The 14,387-nt window shown below is 45.1% G+C and overlaps 1 long non-coding RNA gene across 7 annotated transcripts; it reads right to left on the minus strand.

Moving 5' to 3' along the window:
* Nucleotides 1-5,954: 5,954 nt before the first annotated feature.
* Nucleotides 5,955-11,170, minus strand: LOC123114993 (uncharacterized). 7 transcript variants are annotated; one of them, XR_006456584.1, is made up of 4 exons: nucleotides 10,732-11,170; nucleotides 10,479-10,581; nucleotides 6,673-9,931; nucleotides 5,955-6,265 (listed from the first exon to the last, which is right to left on the minus strand). It is a non-coding gene; the product is annotated as an uncharacterized lncRNA (long non-coding RNA). The 7 variants fall into 7 exon arrangements; XR_006456583.1 differs by having other exon boundaries at nucleotides 10,670-11,170; XR_006456587.1 differs by having other exon boundaries at nucleotides 6,673-7,809; nucleotides 8,208-9,931; nucleotides 10,479-11,170.
* Between the last annotated feature and the right edge of the window lie 3,217 nt (nucleotides 11,171-14,387).

Below are 14,387 nucleotides of genomic sequence, written 5' to 3' on the forward strand. Positions count from 1 at the left end.
GCCCCATCGCTCGGCCCTATCCACCTCCAGCTCCCTTTGGTGCGGCTACGACCAAGCTTAGCCCACCATTGCACTCCCCGGGGTCCACTAACCCTCCCCAACCTCTCTGTTGCACGTGTATTTGCCGGAGTCCTTGAATCCCTCAACAGCCAAAGCCCGCGGCCGCCGGAGGCCAAGGGGGTGACGCCATCCAGCCACCATTCAGTGAGCCACGGGTACGGGCATGCTCGTTGGCGTCCGCCTGATCCATCCCTGACGTCGCCCAGCTCCGCCATGGCCTCCTTGCCGTCGTTCCATCGCTGGTGAGCCCGTCGTGCTTTGTCTCTCCCTTTCTCTCTTTAAACCCTGCACGCCGGCCCCACCAGTCAGCCTCTCACCTCCCTCGCCTAAACCTTTTCAAGTGAGGGCGTATTCCCAGAATACGCTTTCGACGTCAGCCCTTGGCGATTTTCCATAAATCATTTTAATCCAATTTTAATCTAGATTTTGACCATGAATATCTCCTAAACTACATGTCCAAATGAACCGATCCTTTTTGCATTATTTTTCTTTTGAGCTCCTTTATTTTCTGGTAGAGTTTGGTATTTTCTCTGCTGTCTAGATATTCTGGACAGAGAAAAATGCATTATGTTATATTTACAATGCTTTCAAAAATATTTTTTCAGAGCGTTTTTAGTTGTTTGATGAAGAACAGGAGCATTCCAACACTCCCTTGGAGCAAGGCAAGCCCCACCCTCCATTTGCATTGCAATGCAATGTCATGGTTTATTTATTTAATTTGCTTAAAATATTGCATTATTTAGAAATGATCATTCATGGCATTATTTTGGGGATAATTTGTGATCTTGCTACTGCCATGATGATGCTTGGATTCTTTAGGTCTAATGCTTTGCAGTCTGAGGATGGCATGTTGCCATTGGATTACTAGTGATATTTATTTACTTTTTTCATGATAATATTGGATATTATGCATTTGAGTATTATTTGGATTTGATGCTATCATATAGATCTATGGTTGACAATCTTGCTAGTGCTAATGGATCAGTAGGATTAGTTGCTTTGGATTCAGCTTGATCATATTTAATCTTGTGCCTATGGTATTATGATAATCTTATGGCTATATTATTCTTCGGATTATTAGATCGATATTGCTATAACTTGGATTATAGGTTGATATATGATATTGGAGTAACAGTTTTATCATAGATATATCTTGGGGACAAATTCCGTCATTTCGTTGGTCAGGTGCCACCGAACCGAGCTCAACAGTGCAACCACACTTGCCTGGATGGGGAGGCCCTAATCCTGTCTATTGTCATGCCTCTCGCTGGAGCCTCCAACTAGGGAAGGTTATGTGCGCGCGCCATCCCTGGCCCGGTAGGCGGCGATAACCTTGTGTGCCCGAGTTGTATGCGCGCTTTTGTCCTCGTTTGGGACCGTTTATTTTTGTTTTGCCACGACGGTGGCTAGCCACAAAGATGGCGGATGTCACGAGGTGACATCAGGGCCACCCATGACTTAGCCCAAAGGGGAGTTTGTCGGAGTGGCCGGGAGAGTGTCATGCAATAGATTGGTTTTATCAGAATGTCATTGGTCCACCCGAATGGGAGCACGGGGCCATGAGTTCCATAGTGTGGGTACAATGTACTAACCTCTGCAGAGTGTATAATCTATTGATAGCCGCGTCCTCGGTCATAAACATAATTCGTACTAGGTCACACCATTCGATCAACACACACGATGACAGAATGACATATATATATATATATATATATATATATATATATATATATATATATATATATATATATATATATATATATATATATATATATATATATGACTTCTATTTATATGTGAGCAAGTAACAGTTTGGCAGGATGCCAATGATGATGTTGGGATGATCTTGAGGATGATCATTCAGTTTGTGATGTGATTACGAGGTGATCACATGGAGGTATTGATCTCGAGGTGATCGAGATGATATGCTGCTCGGCGGATAGCCAAGAGTGAGATAGTTCCATGTGATCCCAGATGTTGGTTCAACATTAATTCTTAGCATTACCATATCATAATTAATATTTACTTCCGCCTCATAGTAGTTGTTCATAACTTAACCTGTTCATGCTATGTTGTTGTCTTGCCTTGATGCTTTTAGTTGTTGTAAACTTGCGAGTATATTCAAAGTACTCACCCGGCATGTCATGCCGGTTTGCAGGTAATGTCGTGATTGATTGCTTGTCGAGGTTTCCGATCGTGCGAGCTAGACCGTGTCCCAGCCAGAGTTCCTATGGAGTGGAGTTCATCGTTGTCGTCGTTGTTCCGCTGCCAGATGTTATTCCGCTGCTATGAGTTGTTCCGCTACTAGCATAGAGCTACCTTAGCAGGCGTAGTGTCGCCGTGCCAGCGTAATTTTTGTAACCTTAGGACCCTTGTACCCTTATCATTTTGTAATAATAGCTAATTTGTTCTATGCCAACCAGTGTCGTATTCCAGAAGACTTGATCTCTGGGCTGGAATACGGGGCGTTCTGGTTCCTCTGAGCCGGGTGCCACCAAAATTGTTGGCCCAGTCAAAATTGTAAACCAAATACAAAATCAAATATCTCAATTGAATGAAAGAGCTTCAAAATTAGGGAACATAGTGAATTAAAAAAAATGAATGGGGGAGTCTGAGAAATTGTTGACCTGGTCAAAATCGGGTGACCCAATTCTAAATCGGAAAACTCAATTAATTGTGAGGTATTAAGAATTAGAAAGCATAGTGTATAGTATAAAAGAATTGAATGGGAAAGCTTTGAGAAATTGCTGACCTATAGAAATCGGATGACACAATTCTATTAGAAGATCTCAATTGAATGTGGGCTTTTTAAAACTAGAAAGCATAGTGTTATAGAGGATGTCAGGCAAGTGTTCATGACCTATGTCTTTCTTTCAAAAAAAATTGAAAATATGCTTTTGAATTAATGCAATGTGGTGTGTGCATGTATATACGTGCGCGCGCGCGCGTGTGTGTGTGTGTGTTATATTGATATTTGCTATATATGTTATATAGATGAGTGAGCGAGATTTGTTGATCTCTTCCGTGAAAAAAGAACGGGTCTGCGAGCGGGTGAAGGCCAAAGAGCGGCGGAGCGGCTGAAGAAGGAGATGTCCTCTTATTTTTCAGTCAACCGCACATCCTAGTCTCCTATGTAGCACCTGAGCGATATCTCTTCTTTGTTATCAAACTGTACGAATCAATCCATCAACATGGGAAAAATTCCTAAGAACATTCACAACCGGAGCCCTCAAATCCACCTCAAATGCCCGGGCGAGCTATGCAGTCACTATCCAGACGCAAAATTGCCACCCAAGCGGCCCTCACAAATCCGACCAAACGTCTGGACTAACCGGCACTCTTCATACCTAAGTCATATATAGGGCAGATACGGGGATGCCCGGACGCGCCCGCCATGTCGTCTCCGACAAGTCGGACCTATCCCAAATCCTCTCAAAAATGACTAGCACTCCACTTCGACCCGACTCCCCCCGCCTTTGTCCTCCATTTCTCGCCTCCATGCAGCCACCCAACTCCTCCCTTGCTCCCCGTCCCCCTCCGTCATCGCTGATCTCATCGCCGACAACCCTGTCTCTGGGGAATTGGTCGGGCTCCTCTGCCTGCAACGGATTCTTGCAAGGCGGAGAACCTTGCCCGGAAGGATCGCCGCCAGATGCAGCGCGAATAGGAGGCAGCGGCAAAGGCACCTATGGAGGTGGCCGGTGTTGAGATAGCGTTCGTGCCTGGTGGTGAGGACATGGACTTTGGCATGACACAGACCAATCCGGAGGTCGTGGCCGCGGGGACAAACAACTTGTCAACGGAGTCCGACTCCGTCCCGCCCTCCTAGTGGATGAGCATCCCAATTTTGAGCTTTTTGCAAGCCGTTCCCGACACGTCGATGATGGCAAACTTGCCGCAGCTCGAAAGGCATCGGGCGATGTCGGGCAATGTCGGCCCCGGGCATGCCCACATGTTGTTCGACCAAACGCCTGACCAAGACCCGGTACACTCTTTTCCCCCGTTCACACTTGCATTCGTAGATTCTTTTGTTGCACATACCATATGATCAAACTTGTAGGATGATAGTTAAATTGCAATGCATATTATAGGAACAAATATTGCAAGACATGATAAATGATGGCCAAGAATCTTTGCAATTTACCATGGGGGATACCAACTCCCCGGTGTTCGAAGTTGGGCAAACATGACACACTAAAAATAAGAAAGTTGGTGTGAAATTAGTGAAGCCAAGAGGTCCAGCATTCACACAATTTGAAAATGTTTTGTTGTTAGAAAGTTGGTGTAACACTAGCATGGATCCGATTTGTGGAACCGAGCAAAAAGGCGAGAAATATTGGGGAAAAGATTCATAAACTTTATCATGAGAAAAAAATACTATTTTACCCACACTCAATCTCTACCAACTGTGTCTTGTGCTCCCTCCAACATAGATGGTCACTCATCCAAGAGGTCGTGAGCAAATTTGTTAGTTATCTCAAACAAGTTGTTGGCCGGAACCATAGCGGCATCGGAGTTCAACCAATGCAACTTTGGCGACGGCTTTGTGCCATCAAGTGGAGAAGAAAGCATTCACTTTTTCCCATTTTTGGATGAAATTCAATGGGAAACCCAAGTGGGAAACCTTCATCGAGGTGATTGAAAACAGCACGGAGAAGATGAAGAAAAACGATGGGTCTAGCTCCGCTCAATCAATTGGATTGGATGAGGAAGAAGAGGGAAATGGTGGGGCGAACATGCAATCAACCGTGCCGAAGAGAAACTGGCAGGTGATAGGGAACAAGTGGGAGAAAGAGAGGGTGGCATGTGAAGGCGCGGCAAACAAAACGCTCGCCATTTCGACGGGCATTTTTCCGCCAAGGAGGTGAAGAAGGAGTAAAGGTACAAGATATTCATCGATGCGCAAAGGTAGAAAATGGAGTTCGACTGGGAGAGGTTGACCTTGGAGAAGGGGGGGATATAATTGAAGAGGCAAGAGAAGGTTGCAAAATGGGAGTTTGAACAAACAGTGACAATGCAAGGACTTGAGTTCAAGAGAGAGAAGTTGAGGCTTGCGAGAGAGGCGGAGGAGTCGAGGATCATGTTACAGGACATCAACCTCTTGGATGATGAAAGGAAGAAACGGTTGGTCTGCATGAAGAAGAGGATCAATGTCGCGACAATTGAAGTCATTGATTCATTCGTGTATTGCCTATCTATGTATGTACTGTTGAGCTTTATTTTGGCATGTAATGAATTATTGATTACTTCATATTGTTGAATTTGTGACGAATTTGTGTTATATGATGAACATGCATGGATTTGGGTATTTGGGATAGGAGGAGTCTGGTACTGTAGTTGTGAAGGAGGACAAATGAAGACCCGCCCAGCGCTGCCCGCGGGTGCGTCTGCGGGGACGTATACGGGGCTCGGATAGGCCAACTCCAGTTGTAGATGCTCTAAGAATTCTAATCCCTTAAAAATCATATGAAAATCATTTGAATCCAAGAAACCCTCAAAGATAAATCAGGGGTTTATGTTTGCCAGAAATAAAAGAGAAAAAGCATCACAAGGCTACGGTGGATGCCGGATGTACCTAAGAAAAGACCGAGGAAATAGTGCAAGGTAGTATTTACTAGATCGGCAGCGCGCCTTGGCGCGAGGATGCCGGTCCCAACGATCTAGCCAAGCAAGTAATGCTCAAGTTAGTAGGAAGTCAGGCTTAGCGTACGTATTCAAATAGGATAACAAACAAACATTCACATGTATTCCCTCCATTCCAAAATAGATGACCCAATTTTATACTAAAGTTAGTATAAAGTTGGGTCATCTATTTTGGAACGAAGGGAGGGCAAGACATCATCGAAGGACACCAGATGATATATAGTACAACACATCTCCATAGCGACCAGAAAGATAGTAAACACATTATAAAGGATGCAAATGTTCATACATGATAAATTGAAGGATGCAATGTCCATCCATGCAATGTTCATACAAGGTAGATATTGAGTACAAAAGGATGGATAGACGCGCCAGGCCGTGTTCACAAAAGAAGAGGGAGATCACACGGTTGTTTACATGGTACATCACAAGAGCCGGTGGCATCATATATCATCGGGTACTTGCCAGAGTTAGAATAGGTGATTGGTGACGTCCATCGACGATCAAAGCCATGGCCGTGGTGCGAAGAAAGCAATTGGTGCAAACACCTCATGCTCTGTGCCTGAGACGACAAACGATTAGATATGTATAATAATATATTTGGTAATAGAATGTGCCAGGCCTGCAAGCTCAAAAATAAGAATAACACGATAAGTAAAGAATCAACGGTGGCACAAGCTAATATGTGAATTGGTGGTATTTAGATCGTTTAATAGATTCATTAGGTGAGTATTCGACCAAATAAAAATCAATGCCACAACTAAATCACAGTCAATAGATCTGGAGTATTCTATCTAAAATAGGTGTTCTAATGGACCATGAGGCTTTCACAACCATAGAACTGCAGCTACTGAAAACCGAACAATATTTTTGTACACGGCCCAAAGAACAGAAAGATTTACTCACATGAATCCTAGATCGACATTACAAAAGTACGGAATTTATAAGTGACCGACAACTCATGTTTACCTTGTTCATTGGTGGCACCATCGACTGGATTTTCCTTGTTCCTGTCGCCGGGGTGGCGTAGAAGAGCTCCCTCCGTGCGCTCTTGTTCGAGTACAACTGAGACATCAAATTCAGAAAGGCAGTTCTATAGACCAAGATTAGGAATACATTCCACAGGTTGAAATACCATTCATAATACACATTAGGCAAGAAGGACCATACATAATGATAGCAAGGCCTGTATACGAAAGACCAACATAACCAGGTAGCAATATACACCCTCTGTAAAGAAATATAAGAGCATTTAGATCACTACTTTAGTGATCTACATGCTCTTATATTTCTTTACGGAGGGAGTACATAGGTAAGTGTGCAATGCCCCATTGCTCCCCACGGCGAACAAATACATAAAGCTTACTGGCATGACTCGTTAACAATAAAATAATATCAAAAATCCTCAAACTTTTCATGAACTAATAGCATCGCCAAACCATTGTTTATCCCAGAATATATACTGGACGAATCCTACACACAAGTCAATTGTTATAACCAATGAATAGGAAATACTGGATACAACTGAGCTGTTATTGTTGATTAATATGAGCAGGTTGGGCATAGCCATCATTGTTAAGAAGCATGGAGAATTAGACATCACCAGTAACCAAAACCAAATAGAATATGACACTTTATACAGAGTAACTGAAAGATAAATGAGCATCTCCAAACGCATTTTGCTACACAAGCATCTTAAAAGTTTTGGTTTAGCTTCTGACATGGCACCGGGCTAGCTATGCAGGAGAGATAGACGATGGCCAACAGAGAATTTAGAGAAGCACATAAGAAAAACTGCAACACAAGTTCTATCTAATGAGTACTGACAGATGTGAGCCTCTGAAACATTGTGGTGGCATCTCACCTTTATAACAACACTATCATCATATAGTCATCATCATATTGTAAATATAAGGGAAGGGAAAGGAGTTTGCAACCTAGTACTCCCATTGTCAGGGAGCAAGAATGTGTGGAGGCATTGGGGCTTCAGTTATTCCTCTTTCATCTGCTCATGTGCCACATCCGCCGCATCCGCGAGACGCAATACAGCTAGGCAGGCGCACATGGTTCGCACACCGTCGCCTTGCCGAGAAACCTAGAGGCGGACTGGAGAGCAAAATTAGGAAATGGTGGAACTTAAGATCCACATGGTAACAACAATCTATCATCACTTGCATATTTATCTTTTTTAGTGATTGTTTCAGAAACCTACATCCACAATTGTATCATTTTTAGTGATTGTTAACATGAACACTAAAATTTCAAACAAACCAAGCTACAACACTACATAAAGGTATACAAACTGAAAATAATATTGTACCCTTTTGAAATTAAGGCAGTAGTCCAGATTATGATGGCGACATCTATATAGCTACGATGGATATTATATGCGGTAGCGTGAATAGCTGGAGCTCAGGGAAAGGCAAGCATGATCAACTCCCTCAGAAAAAATGCCATTGTGTTTGTGTCATATGAGCAAAATTAATCTAGTTTTCAGAGTTTACAGCATCTGCTTCCGCTGCAAATTAAGTCCCCAACGAGTAACGCATCACTCTGACGAATCATCAAGCACTGATGCCTTGCATAGCCATGAACTGGCATCGATGCCATCCTCGTCAAAATAGCATGAATAAATCAACATAGTGATATGGAAGTATATTAAATTAAGAAAATGTGTCACCATTATAAAAAATATCCAACTGCCTTGTTGTAATTGATCCTAGATAACCGAGACTACATGGATAATATACATGTGTAAGCGACCGCGGAGCTTTGACAGCCAATAATATTTTAGTGTCCTGCAATCAGGTCCTTTCTCCTCTACAGACACAGTACGTGAGAAATTTTGGAATATATATTCACTAAACAAAATACTTTATAAAATAAGACAATCTACAGTAATAATTCGAGACTATAAGCCTTGCTATACAACCCTACAATTTAGTGAGTATTGCATACATGTCATTCTTTCTTGGATCAATCTCATAAAAAAATACAAATACAAAGTAGAGAATGACCATCAATTTATTACTCTAATCTGTTGAGACAAATAAAAAGTGAGGCATAAATCAGTAGAAAACTGATGTGTTATTTCGTATAGACCACCAGTTTATTTTTTAGGTTGAAGTTTTCCAACTAAAGAAAGTAGAAAATGAAATTGATGAGCGATTAAATAGTACAATCAAACCTTCTCTTTGACACTACTCTGTTTCAAGTCGATAGTGTTTGACATGGATGAACTTGATTGGACAATGGTAAGAGTTGTAGCAGGAAGCTATAAACCATACCAAGATTAATTATGCTGTCCAAAAATGTGATCATCAGTGTGCAAAAAATAGGGAATCAATTATACAGTTCAAAAATGTGATCATCAGTGTGCAAAAAATAGGGAATCGTAAAAAAATGGAGTTCAAATTTGAGAAGGATCTTCAGCTGTCGCCCAATCGCTACCGCCGGAAGAGGTGCAGGACCAGCCAACCCCACATATGGACGCAATGGTCAACGGCCAGACCGCCCAAACGCACCGTTACTTCAACAGAACCATCTCACTTCTCAAGCTCATCGTCTCCTACTGTCGAATGCCAAGATGTCTGTCTGCCTATTTGGTATTGGAGTTGCAGGGAGTGCCTAATTTTTATGTATCTAGCTTGCTTCACTTTTCTTCAGGTTCTAGCTCACAACTAAGTAATCTAATGCAGAAAGTTGATTAGTGTGGTATCTCTGCTCATATGATTTTCATAACCAGACTTTTACATAATGCTACATTTCTGGAATACTGCATGAGATGATTCTTTTGAAGATGCCGGGCACACGGAGCACCTCTGCCTTGCCATGGTGCTAAAAAACTGCCGATGGTGCTCTAATCTGCAACACCTCACTACTAACCTTGGAAACAATGGCTCTACTCCTCTACCTAGAAAAAATCTTCCTAATTAAAATCCCAAACCAGATAAAAAAGGAATATCGTTCTGGATTTGGGACGAAGGAATGGTTCTTGGATCCAAGAGAACAAAAGGCGGACGAAACACATGTGTTCATTTAGCTGATGAGAAGATGAGATAAAGGGAGTAGTACCTGCTGAGCGGAAGCGCGGCAGCCATCTGGACGATGGCTCGCTTATGGACGCCGGTTCCACCAGCTATGCCGCCAAGTCATGGTGGTATTGGCCGCTCAAGTTCAAGGTCGGGGTAGGGGGGCAAGCTTGTTGCCATGGCGCTGGTCTGGGTCGCTAGGAAGTGTAAAGGAAAAGGTTAAAACCCTTGAAATTTATCCACTGAAAATTAATATACATACATACAACAGGGAGTTAAAGTCCAAAAAAGTGATCAAAAAAGATGTCATCAAAAAATGCATAGTTGAACAGTTTTTGAAATCTCTAGCAGTTGATTTGTTCGGCCATATGAAAATACATGTTAGTACGAAAGCAGTGTTAGACGATATCCGCTATAGACTAAAAAGGAGACGTTCTTAGTTGAAGCATCAGCCTAATATTTAAAGACCCTTTTCATCTAGATAAACCTGCAAGTATACATCAGACCAAAGATTCTCAAAAAAGTAAGATCTACTAAGCAACTTTGTGGAGATGAGATTAAACATTCATTAGCAGTAGTATTCCAAGATCTGTTGTGCCTGCAAGTATATATTCGCCTATTAATCCATCTCTTGTGAATAAATGGTATTTTACGCTTAACACTGTCACAACACGCACAAAGTAGAGATGTATTCCGGCAAACGCATACAGTCAGCAGGAAAAAATTATTCCAACTGAAACTCACATCGGGAGGAGGTGTGCCGATCTTAGGCACCCGGCGCTGGAGCCTGCTCCTCCTTCCTTCCTTGCTTTGGTGAGGTCGTGGACGCCAGCGCCAGCCGCCGCCTCTAGAGAATGGGCGACAGGGACAGAGGCGGCAGCGTGAGGACGGGGATAAGATGCGCAAGCAGAAGAACGGGTGAGAGCGAGAGACACCTCGCCGTCGCCGCTCCCGTCCCGGCCCTCCCCGTGTTGGGCTGGACGAGGCGGATCCCCACCTGTTGCCGACGAGCAGGGATGGATGCGGTGGATCTGGCCGGCTCGTCTCGCACGGGACGCTTGGAGGAGAACGACGACGAGGTAAACTCGTGCTGGATGATGCCGGCGTGGGAGGCGGACGGATTTGACTGGAGGGAGCCTCTGGGTGCCTCGCACGTCGGATTGGAGGCGGGTGACCTCGGGTCAACTTCTTGCCCTCCCGCGTGGTGCAGCTAGGGAGGAAGAGGAGCGCAGCGGCTTCCGCGACTGGCGATGGAGAGAAGAGACGCGACGGGGAGGGCGGGCCACGGGAGGTGAGGAGGCAGGGGCGGCGGCGCCATGGGGGCGACAGGAGGAAGAGAGGGGATTGGCGGAGTGAGGATCGGGAGGAAGGGAGACAGGCACCCTCACCCCCATCCACTCTCCAGCCAACCGGGGCCGGACACGTGAAATGACAAAATTGCCCTCGGCGGGGCTCGGTATTATCGGCGGTGGCACGGGATATTTGCCCGCTCACGGAGGCCACGCGCTGCACAGTCCACACTCCTAGCCAAAGTCGATGACAGGCGCGGCCCACCAGCGAGTGACCCCACACGTCAGTGAGGGAGCAAAGTAATTGTGGAGTAAGAAAAGTCAGTAAGAAAATCCGAATGGAGACTACTATTCATCACTATTCATTGTAGCAGTGATCCGGGCTTGATCCGATGGCCGATATCATCTGAGGGCGTGATCGGACGGCCCAGAACGCATCAAAAACTGATCCGACGGCCAGAAATCCCGAGCGGGGAGGAGGCTGGGTGGGCACTGCTATGCTTGTTTCTGGATGACCAAGGCACGGCCGGCCGGGAAACCTTGGCGCTGGCCGGTGGCCAGTGTTTGCTGTGCTGGGGTCAAGAACAGGCTATCACTCGGTGTACTTCATAGAAGAAGCTCACCAAACATGTCCACTGGTGCACCAAATTTCGACAGCGTGAAGATTTACAGAAATGCAAGGTAGAGAATAAAAATATGTGAGTTAATGCATCCAAGATAAATAAAAGAGATTGCCGCCTCTGGGTTAACTCTTTGATATACGAAAAATGAGACTGGCTATACACATGCCTAGGAAAAAAAATGTGATTTACCGCCGCCGCCCTTTGGGGGGCTGAACTAGTACACGACAAACCACGGCATTGGCCGAGAAAAATTGCGTTAGTCGATTTGCCGCCTTCGTCTTCCTCCTTGTACTCCTGTTGACCTGCGCCCCTCTCCCCTGCTTCAACGCCGGCGACCATCCCATGACGGCACACACACCTGCCAACCCTCGATTTCTCTTTAGCCATGTCATCCCCGTCTCCAGATTGTTCTCGACCCGGTCCAACCGGAGATGACGTATCGGCCCCGGTGCTATGTGCCCGACCTTCTCTTTCAGGGAAACCATCATGCTGATTCCGTTTTCAAGCAGCTGACGCTGGTTCCGTTTTCAAATGATCAACCATTAGCAAACGCGCTGAAAAATGGGGCCAAACCAAGTGGTTAAGCCGGGCCATTGTTGGGGTGCATGCGTACAAGCAGATGCATGGTGGTAGTTATCCAGGTCGGTGTGTTAGGCGTCCAACTTTCGTATGCCACTCGCGCTAACAGACTGAAGTTTATGCAGGTGTCAAAGAAAAAAAAAAGACGAGAAGTTTATGCATGTGCTTCCATTCCCAGCATTGTGATCATAGCTTTGTGTGGCTCCAAGCAAGTGGCCCAACAAACTGAAGCCCCCACCACAAATGCGTACAGCAGTGGGCACTTGAGCAACCCCCAGCCCCAGGACACCGAGATGGACAAGATCAAAAGTTAAAGTTTAGGACTGTTTACATAGGTTCGGCATCATCACCGGATCCACTTGTATGGTCCACTGATCCGCTGCATGTTGTGCTGTGTGACTGTGTTCAATAGGCCAACGTTTACTTTTACCTTTCGTTATAGCAGCAATGGCTGATGAGGTTGGGCCCAGATAGATCTTTACACGTCTATTGAAGGCTAAAATTTCCTTTAAGATTGAGGCTGTGCCTCATTTGACATAATGCTAGGGGTGGGCAAATGAAAGAGCTCTTTGGACACGCCTAGCAGAACCGACTACCGAAGCCCAAGCTGCGAGGCAAACTCTTCTCCACATCAAATTTTTTTTTTTCCAAAGCACCTCTCCACATCATTATCATCATTGCAAAACAGAAATAAGCACCCTAAAACCGCTGCCTCAATAAACCACATGGACAAGCCTAAAGACACCTCAAGAAAGGTTGCGGCACCCATGAGCGCCACCATCGCCGGTTCCGATTAAGACCAAAAAGAGGAACTCTCCTGAAGATGTACCGACCACCTGCTATCGCCCGCACCAGCAGCCCACCGACTACCACCCACCAACCAACCCACCTGCCAAGGCCGACCCTGATCTGACCGCAGGATCCGATGATCCACTACACCGACCCTCGGCCATAGCCGTCGCCCACAACCGTGATCTTCACCACCAGGCATCACCAGGAACCAGATTAGAGACCCAACTCGCACCCGATCAAGATCAAAGCCGCTCGAGCGAAGCAGTAGAGCAGAGAACTAGCAGAGCCCTCCACCTTGCGCTCGGGAGACGTCACGCCTGCCACGCCCTGCAATTCCCCGCGCCCAACATGTGCCAGCCACTGCCGCGCCCAGCCGGTCGATCCGCATCCCATGTAGACATCCTGTGCCGAGCACCAAATGTGTGCAGCCACAGCCGTACGCTGTCCACGCGCAGGTCACACCGGGTTCCACTCTACAGAATCTCCTCTCCTGGCCATCGGCTTCAATATGCCCCATGTGTACATCCAGAGAGCGGTACCATTAGTTACAACTCAGGTAAGATAGCAAATGATCTGCATCCTTCCATTCCTTCCACACAGACAGACTGCCGTTGTCGATATGGAAGGGCATATTATTTGTACCATATGTCTGTATGGCAACTAGTGGGTAGTGCTCGCAATGCTCATTGTGGAAGATTTGGACATTTCAAAGAGAGCAAACTGGGAAGTACAGCTGCAATAAAGTCAGCAAAAGTGGGTGCAACCTAAAGGCATCCTGATAACAAAGGAACATGAGAATCACTTGAACATGGTGTGTTCAACCCAAACCATAGTTGCACATGCTAACATAGAACTGTGGTTAGATATATGGCGGTCCTACATTTAAACATTCTGGTGAAAATACTATAGATGCAATTTGTCAATAATTAGGACACCATGGCCGCATGGAATCAGGGATGGACTATTCAGATCCTCATCAGAATAAACAAGTCATTTTTACTGGCAAGTCTTCAGGTTATCCCTACCGTGTCACAATGCTGAGGGCAGAGGGCCTTCTGTAAATCTCCCTATCACTGCTTGTGAATATGCAGTAGGGACCCCCCCTCTTTACTATAGTGTTGGCAAAGGAGAGATACAAAAGGAGCAAAATACACAGGAGCTCCTGGGTGCTTCACACCCCTATACGAATATTAATCGTAAAAAATACCCAAAAAAATAAAAAATATCTGAAATTTGGGGATAGTTCTCAATCTACTCCCGTGTGAAATTTCGTGAAAAAAAATACCAGGAAACGTATCCGTGGCGAAGGAAATACTGTCCGAACAAAAATCCGTCCAAACAGTTTTTTTCTATACATAGGAATTTTGTCT

This window comes from Triticum aestivum, chromosome 1B (genome assembly GCF_018294505.1).
Source record: "Triticum aestivum cultivar Chinese Spring chromosome 1B, IWGSC CS RefSeq v2.1, whole genome shotgun sequence".
NCBI lineage: Eukaryota > Viridiplantae > Streptophyta > Magnoliopsida > Poales > Poaceae > Triticum > Triticum aestivum.